This window comes from Triticum urartu, chromosome 1 (genome assembly GCF_003073215.2).
Source record: "Triticum urartu cultivar G1812 chromosome 1, Tu2.1, whole genome shotgun sequence".
Lineage (NCBI taxonomy): Eukaryota > Viridiplantae > Streptophyta > Magnoliopsida > Poales > Poaceae > Triticum > Triticum urartu.
This window is the reverse complement of record NC_053022.1, coordinates 122,510,999-122,521,172: the sequence shown is the minus strand read 5'-3', so window position 1 is coordinate 122,521,172 and position 10,174 is coordinate 122,510,999.

Sequence of the window (10,174 nt, the reverse complement as noted above, 5' to 3'; positions counted from 1 at the left end):
ATTGTATGATGACTGTCCTAAAAGGTCCCTAGTCGAAAGGGCTGTGTGGACGCGCAGCCAACTAGACTAGCATATGACACGGTCGATGGCTTGGTCACACTAGCCATGGAGCATTGGATGCTAACCGGATAATATGGACTTGGAAGGATCTGGTTGGATTCGACATAGTCGTATCCGAGTCGAGGTAAGGTCCGAGTCGGATAGACCCAACTATGAGACGCAACAATATGTCATCTGTGAGTCTCTAGTACAACATATGTTATGTGTCCTAAGACCTGAGCTGATGCATGTACTCGGGATGGTGACATACTTGCTTTGGGCCGACCAAACGCTACTCCGTAACTGGGTAGTTATAAAGGTAGGTTTCGGGTTTGTCCAGAACCATGCTGCGAGACGTGGTCGAGCAAGATGGGATTTGCCCCTCCGATCAGGAGAGTTATACTCTAGGGCCCTCGTGTGATTCGACCAGGATAAGAATGGCCATGCGACAAGGATTATGAGATAATCCGGTTTGTGGTTGGCATCACTGGAACGAGAAAGAGGTCGGGCTAGCACAAGGATGACAGACTCGCCTTGAGCCCGACAACATATATCGTGTGGCAAAAGTAATGGAAGTGTGATGTACAGGTTCGCCTAACCAGCCTCATCCTATGCTTGGTGGGCGGCACGCCTTGCTAGAGGCCGCTACCAGCCATGTAGTCCGGAGGTGATCCGAACTGCGACCAAGCCAGCTTGAACCTAAGGGGTCGCACGCTTAAGGGAAGGAACCTACGAGGTCGGATCCGAGGACACTGGTCGGATGTGATCCGAGCTGTATTCGGATTGTGGCCGAGTAGACTTATGGGCTTTAGGGTCCATGCGAGGCCCAAGTATTGAGCCCGCGATGGACACCTATATAAAGTGGGGTGCGGCACACTCATGTGGTTGATCGCTTCGGCGCTGTCACTAGGGTTTGCATGTGTTGTGAATAGACACCTCCACTCGCCACCGGTGTGTGATCGGAGCTAGAAGTCTGCCGCACGACGTTCCTCATGCACGCACAGATACCGTTAGAGGCGGTGCACTTGCTCCGCTCTGGCGAACCTGTCCGTGGGAACCGACGACCGGATGTACGAGGGAGATCGGACAAGGAGGAGACGATGCATGCGGACCTCCTGCCCCAACTCTTCTTCCGCTGCACGGCACTGTGCGTCTAGTGGTAACGAACTGTGATCCATATCTCGTAGCATGTTCTTGGTTGTTCTGCACATAGGAAAACTTTAATTTGCAGTCGAGGCACCCTACCGTAGAACCCAACAGAGATCACCCACCTCAAGCGTCCTGGAGCTCACGCTGCGACAGTGGTACCGTCACAGCGCCTGCTGGTATCTTGCCGCTCGGAGCGAGGCTTCACACCAGTGTTCCTCCCCCTACACAAGGTCCATCCCCCGCATGGCGTCCTGCTCCGTCTCATCAAACACCAGGACCCACGTGGAGTGATGCCTGACTTCGTGAGGGAGAACCACTTCTGCTCCATAGACGAGGAAGAACGGGGTCTCGCCTGTTGGCTTGGTGGTGGTGGTGCGGATGGACCACAACACAGACTAGAGCTCGTCGTCCCAGCCCCTGCCACAAGCTTCAAGCTTCTTCTTGAAGGTCCGGGTCTTGAGGCCTCTCAGGACCTCGGCGTTGGCGCGCTCAGCTTGGCCGTTGCTCCTGGGGTGTGCCACCGAAGCGTAGCAAATCCGCGAGCCATTGTCTGTGATGATGCGGTTAGGGATCCTGAACCGGCTTACGAGGCCCTTGATGAACTTAACTGCTGACCTGGCTGGGATGGTGCGGACGGCTTCGACCTCTGCCCACTTGGTGAATTTGTCGATGACAACGTAGAGGTAGCGGTAGCCCCCGGGCGTTTGCGGGAACGGACCTAGGATGTCCAGCGCCCAGACTGCGAAGGGCCACGAAAGCGGGATAATCTGATGGCCTTGAGCCGGCTGGTCGATTTTCTTGGCATGGAACTGGCAGGCCTCGCAGGACCTTACCAGCTCGGTCACGTCGTTGAGTGCCGTGGGCCGGTACAACTCGCTGCGGAATGCCTTGCCAACCTGGGTACACGATGATGAGTGATACCCGCCATCTCCACCGTGTATATCAGCGAGCAGCTCGTTCCCCTGCTCCCTGGAGATGCATCGCAAGGAAACTTCATTTGGTCATTTTCTGTACAGCTCACCGTCCTGGATGCAGTATGTTGTAGCCTGCCGGGCCACATGCTCCGCGTCCTCCTCCTTCTCCGGCAGCGTACCATGGAACAGATATGCCTTGAATTCCTTGGTCCAGCACCCCTCCTGAGGCTCGAGCGCCAGGAGCAGATGTGCTCCTGAAGTTGGGTAGGAAGCGGGGCTTCCCGAGGCTGGTGGCTGAGGGAGTTCTTCTCGAGGTGATGTAGTCTCCGCGGCCGCAGGGGTCGCCAAAGGCTTGAAGAGTCGCTCTTCGAAAACACCAGGTTCTTGGGGTAGCCGCCTCGACGCCTTCTTGGCGATTTTGTCAGCCTCCTTGTTGGTGCCGCGTGGCACATGCTGTAGCTCTAGGCCTAGCAATTGCTTCTCCATCTTGCGCACTTCCGCGAGGTATGCCTCCATATGCTCGTCCCTTGGTTCGTACACCTTGTTGGAGAGGTTGACGAGGAGCTGCGAGTCACCCTTGATGGTGAGACGCTTCACCCCCAAGGCTGTGGCGGCCTTGAGGCCAGCGATCAACCCCTCGTACTCCGTGATGTTGTTGGAGATCTTCTCACCCTGCTGGAAGCAGAGATACACGGCATAATATAGCTTGTCTTGGGTGGGCGAGATGAGCACAGCGCCAGCCCCTACGCCTTGTCGTGCGAAAGCGCCATTGAAGTACATGACCCAGCCATCCGGTGCTTCATCTCCCGGCGAGAGGGATTGGCTCTCGCCCGCTTCGGACTCCAGAGCGTCGGTCCATTCCGTAACAAAGTCAGCAAGCGTAGCTCCCTTGATAACCCTGGTCGTGCTGAACTCCAACTGAAATGCTTGTAGTTCAATGTTCCACTCTGCGACTCTCCCCACGGCATTGGGGCTCCTAAGCACCCTCTCCAGGGGGTAGGCTGAGACGACCTTAATTGGGTGGCCTTGGAAATAAAGGTGTAGCTTGCGTGAGGCCACCAGGAGCGTGAGTAAGAGCTTCAGTGACATTGGGTATAGCGCCCTCGCGTCCCATAGCATGGTGCTGACAAAGTATATTGGGTGCTTGATGAGGGCGGGAGCATCAATGGAGCCTATGTCCTCCGAAAGTTGTGGTGCCTCTTGAGGTGGGGGGACCTCAGGAGCCTGGTTGCTCATCTGGGCCTCCGCGGGCCCTTGAACACCGTCTTATGAGGTGTGATTGTTTGTGGGCATCGTCTTAGCCTTAGCGGCGCCGTCTTGTGACTACACCATTCCAGCTGAGGGCGTGGTATTGCGCTGCGGGTTCTTGGCCTGGCGCTCCTCCTGAATCACCACCAACGCCGCACTGGCGGAGTGAGGCGTAGCGGCCAGATAGAGCACCAAAGGCTCAAGGGGGCGAGGTGCCACCATCACCAGTGGGCTGGTTAGGTATCTCTTGAGGTCTTGAAATGCCAGATCTGCCTCCGGGGTCCATTCAGACGGGCCTTTCTTCTTCATCAGCTTGAAGAACGGCAGAGCGCGCTCCCCCATCTTGGAGATGAAGCGCCCTAGTGAGGTCACGCAGCCCGCAAGTTTCTGCATTTCCTTGAGAGTTTTTGGTGGGCTCATGTCTTCTATTGCCTTGAACTTCTTGAGGTTAGCCTCAATCCCTCTGTGAGAAACGAGGAAACCCAGTAGCTTGCCAGAGGGGACACCGAACACGCACTTCTCCGGGTTGAGCCACAGATCCACCTGGCGCAGGCTAGCGAAGGTCTCCTCCAGGTCCTGAATCAGGGTTCTCGCCTCCCGAGACTTTACCACGATGTTGTCGATGTAGGCTTCAGCGTTTCTGCCGAGCTCTGACCTAGGGCCATGTGCATCAGCCGCTGGAAGGTCGCCCGAGCGTTGCATAGTCCGAACGGCATACAGGTGTAGAAGTACACCCCGCACGGGGTCAGGAAGGCGGTCTTCTCCACATCCTGCACTGCCATCTTGATCTGGTGGTCGCCTGAGAACGCGTCCAGGAAGCACAGCAGGTCGCACTCAGTGGTGGAGTCCACGATCAGGTCGATACGCGGAAGCGGGAACGGGTCTTGGGGACATGCCTTGTTGAGGTTGGTGAAATCAACACACACGCGTTCCTTCCTGCCTTTCTTTGGCATGACGACAAGGTTCGCTAGCCACTCCGGGTACCGGACCTCACGAATGACACCTGCCGCCTCCAACTTGCGACTTTCTTGGACGATGAAGGACTGCTTCTCCGTGGACTGTCGCCATGCCTTCTGCTTCACGGGGCGCACATTGGGGCACACCCTTAAGTGATGCTCGATTACCCCCTTGGGACCCCTACCAGCTGCTTGGGTTCCCAGGCGAATACCTCCTTGTTCACGCGCAAGAACTTCACTAATGCCTCCCCTTGACCCGGGTCGAGGCCGGCGCCTATGGTGAAGGTGGCCCCCAAGGATCCACCTTCCTCGACCGGCACCTGCTTTGTTTCAGCCCGGTCTAGAGTGAACAACTACTTCTTTGTCGGCGCGGCCTCCTTAGCCACCGGGGTGGCTTCGCCGGCCGGGCGCGCTACCGCTGCGGCCCTGAAGGTAAGCTTGAGGGCCGCCAGAGCTTCCTTGGTGTCTCTGACCACGGTGAGGACGCTGCTGCTGCCCGACATCTTCATGAGGTTGTAGGCCGGATGGGTCGCTACCATGAACTGAGCCAAAGCAGGGTACCCGAGGATGGCGTTGTATGGGAGGCCGATGCGGGTGATGTCGAAGTCGATGAGCTCGGTACGGTAGTTGTCCCATGTGCCGAAGGTGACCGGGAGGCGTATCTGCCCCCAAGGGGCTGGTGGACCCGCTGCCGACTCTGGAGAAAGGCTTGGTGGGGCGGAGCCGGCCGTACGACATGTGAAGCAAGCCGAAAGCTTCCACGGAGAGCACGTTGAGGCCTGCTCTGCCATTGATGAGGGTCTTGGTCATGGCGACGTTGCAGATGGTGGGCATGCGGAGCATTGGGAGTGCACCCGAGCCGGCCGTGGTAGCGGGGTGATCCCCTGAGTCAAAGGTGAGGTCGGCCTTGGGCGCCGCCCATCCTGGAGGGGCTCCCCGCTGCACAGAGGCGGCACCGAGCTGGCGGAAGAACTGCTTGGTGTGGCGGTCCGAGGGCGGCGCTTGCGAGCCGCCGAGGAGGGTCGCGACGGCGACAAGCGCCGGTGCAGCAAAGCGTGCGACGAAAAGGCCGCGTGGCTCCTCCCAAGAGGCCACAGAGGATCCTAGCAAGTTGAGCAGTCAGGCGCGTGGTGCGCCAGCGAGGGCCATGGGGAACCAGCTGGCCATGACCTTGTCGTCGCCTCCAGCTTCCAAGAAGGCCTCCTCGTATGCCAGTAGGAAGGTCAACGGATCCGCCACGCCATTGTATCAGGGCGGCATCTCCAGCTTTAACTTCTGCGGCCACTGCACCCGCCACAGGCGGGGGTGAAGGCCCTGAGCCCCCTGGCACCGCAGGGCTCGCTCGCCGCTGGCCATGGGGACCGGACGGAGAGGCGGAGCCGACAGAGGGATGGAACTTCAGCGCACCCCTACCTGACGCGCCAAATGTCGAATTACGGGTTCCAGCAAACCCTTGAGGTTCGAACACTGGGGTGCGCACGAAGATCTCTCTCCCCCTAGCTCACACTCTCGCAACGATCTCAAGACCTAGCTCACCGAACCCAAGGAACAAAGGACACAAGAGTTTATACTGGTTCGGGCTACCATTGCGGTGTAATATGCTACTCTAGTGTGGTGTGGTGGATTGCCTTGTAGCCTGGGGATGAACAAGTACAAAGGAATAATAGCCTCCTGAGGAGAGGTGTTCTTGAGCTCGATGAGCTTGTGTGGTTGGGGATGATCTGAATGATCCGTCCCCTGCTATGATGGCGGCTAGCCCTATTTATAGAGGCCTGGGTCCTCTCCCCAAATATTAGGCGGGAAGGGATCTCACAACAGCCAATTTGAAGGGGTACAACGAGTACAAGTTATCCTAACAAAAGGTGGTCTTCGCCTGCCAAAGGTTCTGGTGGAGACGCCATCGCGGGTTCCGTGATGACCTCCGCTTGTTGTCCTGCTGGTCTTGGTCTCGTTGCACCGATATGGAAACCTTTGCCTGACGCCTTGGTACTCCTTGCTTGCGCTTGCTTTTCTAGCACCAAAGAGGAAACTGGCACTCTGTGCCCGTTGGCGCCCGCCTGGTCTTGGTCGTCATGGCTCACGTCACGGGAACCTCACGAGGTGCCCCTCGCCTTGATCTCTCCGCTCCTCGCGAGCCAGCCTAGTGAGGCTGCCCCTGAGGAGGTCTTGTGTCGTCTGCCTCGCAAGGCTTGGCCCATCACATGGGTCTTGAGTGTTGGTTGATGAAGACAGGCCGTACCAGGCAGCTGGTGGAGCCACGCCCTGGGCCGTAGGCAGGAAAGTCTGGGTACCCCCGTTCCCAGGACGCCGACAATCACTCTCACTTAGCCATAGGAGTTTTATAATGGCCATATAGGCGCTGCCCCTAGTACTGTTCAGTTATCCGAACTTGAGCGCTGTGGGTGCCCGGCCGATTGAAGGTCGGCCTGTCGCGTAATGCGGAAAAAATCGAAAGAGATTTATACTTAGTCACCGAATAGCTGACCAGCTCTCGCCACATCATGACAATCAGTTTTCGGCTTTCTCTACTGAGGTGTCTGTGTGGATGAACCAGAAACACAATCGCAGTAGTTCTCCCTTTACTACCCTAGCCGAACAAGCGGAATGTAAGGTAGTAACCACAGGAGCCGGGCAACCCAACTATTGACCAAAGACATGATTCGGAGCCAATGCATATAATGCTATATTCATGGTGCCGAATTGCACTGTGAAAGTGTTCGAACTTTGTTTAGTTTTAAAAATAACATATATGGCTCAATAGAGCCCCTGGCGATTTAAGTCGTACCAAGGTGTTCATGACAATCGGACAAAAACAGGGAGACACAGATTAAGAAATAGGCCAATACCGCATAGGTAGGGCTAGAAACTGTTTCCATTCTAGTCTGATTGATACGTCAAAACGTATTGGTACAAGTAGTGCAGTAAGCAACAAGGCTATTTTACATGCCAAGCACAGGGGAAAGCTGTGTATATGTCCTGAAAACGGACAAGGTGGTCTTTTGAAGACCCTGTAGGTACTCTGCCACGTGTCTACGCTGCTTTTTCCCTTTTGTGTATTGTCCTTCGAGAGGATCATCGATCGGTGTTTTCATGATAGGCCTCAAAAGGAGGCCTTGGTACCGGTCAAAAAGGCGACGTGGGTTGTCAGGAACCTGAAAAAATAACAATAAAGAAGTAAATATGAGTGTCCAGATAGGGTCTAGCCGTATTGTGGACTTTATCTTTATTATGCCTCCATCCTTTCCCATGGTGTATTTAGTGCGTAATAATGCACACATGGTAGATATGCCACAATTTGGTAGGGAATGAGATGGAGGCCGAATTGCTAATTGAGCTCTTGACGAGCTGGACTGTCATACTGTGGGGTAGTCCGGACTCGTTTGACAGTGTCCGGTGACTTGGCCGTCGATGTGATGGTCGGCTTGATAAGGCCGCCCCGTACTTCTGCTGCTAGGGTCGCGATGTGCTCCTCAGTGCGGAGGGAGCGCTCCATTTTTCCATTGACCATTATAACATCGCATGGTCCGGGCATCTTGAGTTTGAGATCGGCATAGTGTGGGACCGCATTGAAGAGGGCGAACGCGGTTTGTTCGAGCAGTGCATGGTAGCCACTGCGGAAGGGGACGATGTCGAAGATCAAGTCTTCGCTTTGGAAATTGTTCGGCGAACCGAAGACAACCTCCAATGTGATTGAGCTCGTGCAGCGGGCCTCTATACCGGGTATTACTCCTTTAAAGGTAGTTTTGGTAGGCTTGATTCTTGACGGATCAATACCCATCTTGCGGACTGTGTTCTGGTAGAGCAGGTTAAGGTTGATGCCGCCGTACATGAGGACTTGCGTAAGGTGGAATCCGTCAATGATGGGGTCGAGGACCAGTGCGGCCGAACATCCGTGACGGATACTAGTTGGATTGTCCCAGCGGTCGAAGGTGATCGGACAGGCCGACCATGGGTTGAATTTTGGGGCGACTGGCTCTATCACATAGACGTCCCTTAGCGCGCGCTTGCGCTCTCTCTTGGGGATATGAGTGACGTATATCATATTTACCATTTTGACCTTGGGGGGAAATTTCTTCTGCCTCCCGGTGTGTCGTTGACGAGGCTCCTCGTCGTCATCCTCGCTCGGAGACTCTTTCTCCTTATGCTCAGTATTTAACTTACCGGCCTGTTTAATGACCCAACAACTTCGGTTGGTATGATTGGCCGGCTTGTCGGAGGTGTTCTGAATCTGGCAGGGTCGATCGAGTATTCGGTCCAAGCTGGATGAGCCCTCTCTATTTCTTTAGAATGGCTTCTTCCGCTGACCAGGCTTGGAGCCACTGAATCTGGCGTTGACCATCGTGTCTTCGGTATTGTCATTATTGCTGCGGCGCTTGTGTTTGTTGCGTTGGGGCCTGCCGTTGTTATTCTTAGCTTCAGAAGTGCCAGGCTCACTTGTGCTATTAGTGCTATGGGCTAGTCAGATGTCTTCGCCCATGCAAAAGCGGGTCATGAGTGCCGTGAGGGCTGCCTGGAATTCGGCTTCTCTTGGCCAAGGTATCGGGCGAGCCATTCGTCGCGAATGCTATGCTTAAAGTCCGCTAGGTCTTCGGCGTCTGGACAATCGACAATCTGGTTCTTTTTAATGAGGAACCTAGTCCAGAATTTTCGGGCAGACTCTCCGAGCTGCTGGACAATATGACTGAGGTCATCAGCATCTGGAGGCCGGATGTAGGTGCCTTGGAAGTTATCTCTAAAGGCGTCCTCTAGGTCTTCCCAGCTTCCGATAGAGTTTTCTAGGAGGCTGTTTAACCAGTGCCAATCTGCCCCTTAAGTTTTAGGAGGAGGTATTTGATGGCGTGTAGATCGTCACCGCAAGCCATGTGAATGTGGAGAAGAAAATCTTCAATCCATACTGCGGGATCTGTTGTGTTGTCATATGATTCAATGTTCATGGGTTTAAACCCTTCTGGGAAATGGGGCTCCATTACCTCATCGGTGAAGCATAGGGGGTGTGCGGCGCCTCTATATTGGGCCATGTCATGAGCAGTTCGGATGGAGTCCGTATGTAGTTTTCGGCCCGGGCGTGGTTGTGCTTGTCGCGCTAGGATTGATAACCGTCCTCTTGCATCAGAGCATGCCCCCTTGATCCGTAGATTGACCTAGTCTGGCCTGCTCTATTGTCCAGGCCCTGACATAGGTCATAAGTGTATCCTCGAGCTGTTGTTTCTTTGCTTTTACAGCCAGGTGGTGCGGGTTGGTGTTCGACTTGAGTTGTCGTTCTGTCCCAGCCACGTGGTGGTCAGTCAGGTCTGTCAGCCGTGTTGCACGCAGGTGGTATTGGCTCCAGCACCTCATCGTCGAACTGGGTATCACTTTTTGCTTCGGGTAACTCTTTATTGGGCATTCGAGGTCGTATTCTTCGGCTGCCAGGACATTAGTCCATCTGTCGTTGAGAAGATCTTGGTCAGCTTGAAGCTACTGCTGCTTTTTCTTTAGGCTTCTTGCCGTGGCTATTAGCCGGTGCTTAAAGCGCTCTTGTTCGTGGGTTTCTTCTGGCACGATAAAATCTTCGTTGACGAGGTTCACGTCGTCCTCGGAGAGTGGTAGATAGTTGCTATCCTCCAAGTCTTCGTTCCCTGCTTGCTCATCAGGGTCGACTTGCCCGTCCTCCCGATCATCCTGTTTGGATGTTGGTTCGATGGGGTCTTCTTGGTCTTCGGCGTTTTCCAAAGTATCATTGTCTCCTGTGCCGGTATTGCTGTCCTTTCCGCGACGCGATTTAGAGCGGCGCCGATTACATCGACGCTTTGGTGGTATCTCAGGAGGTTTGTCCTTGTCTGGACCCTTCTCATCATCGCTTTCGCCTTCTTTAAGTGTGCCCACCAT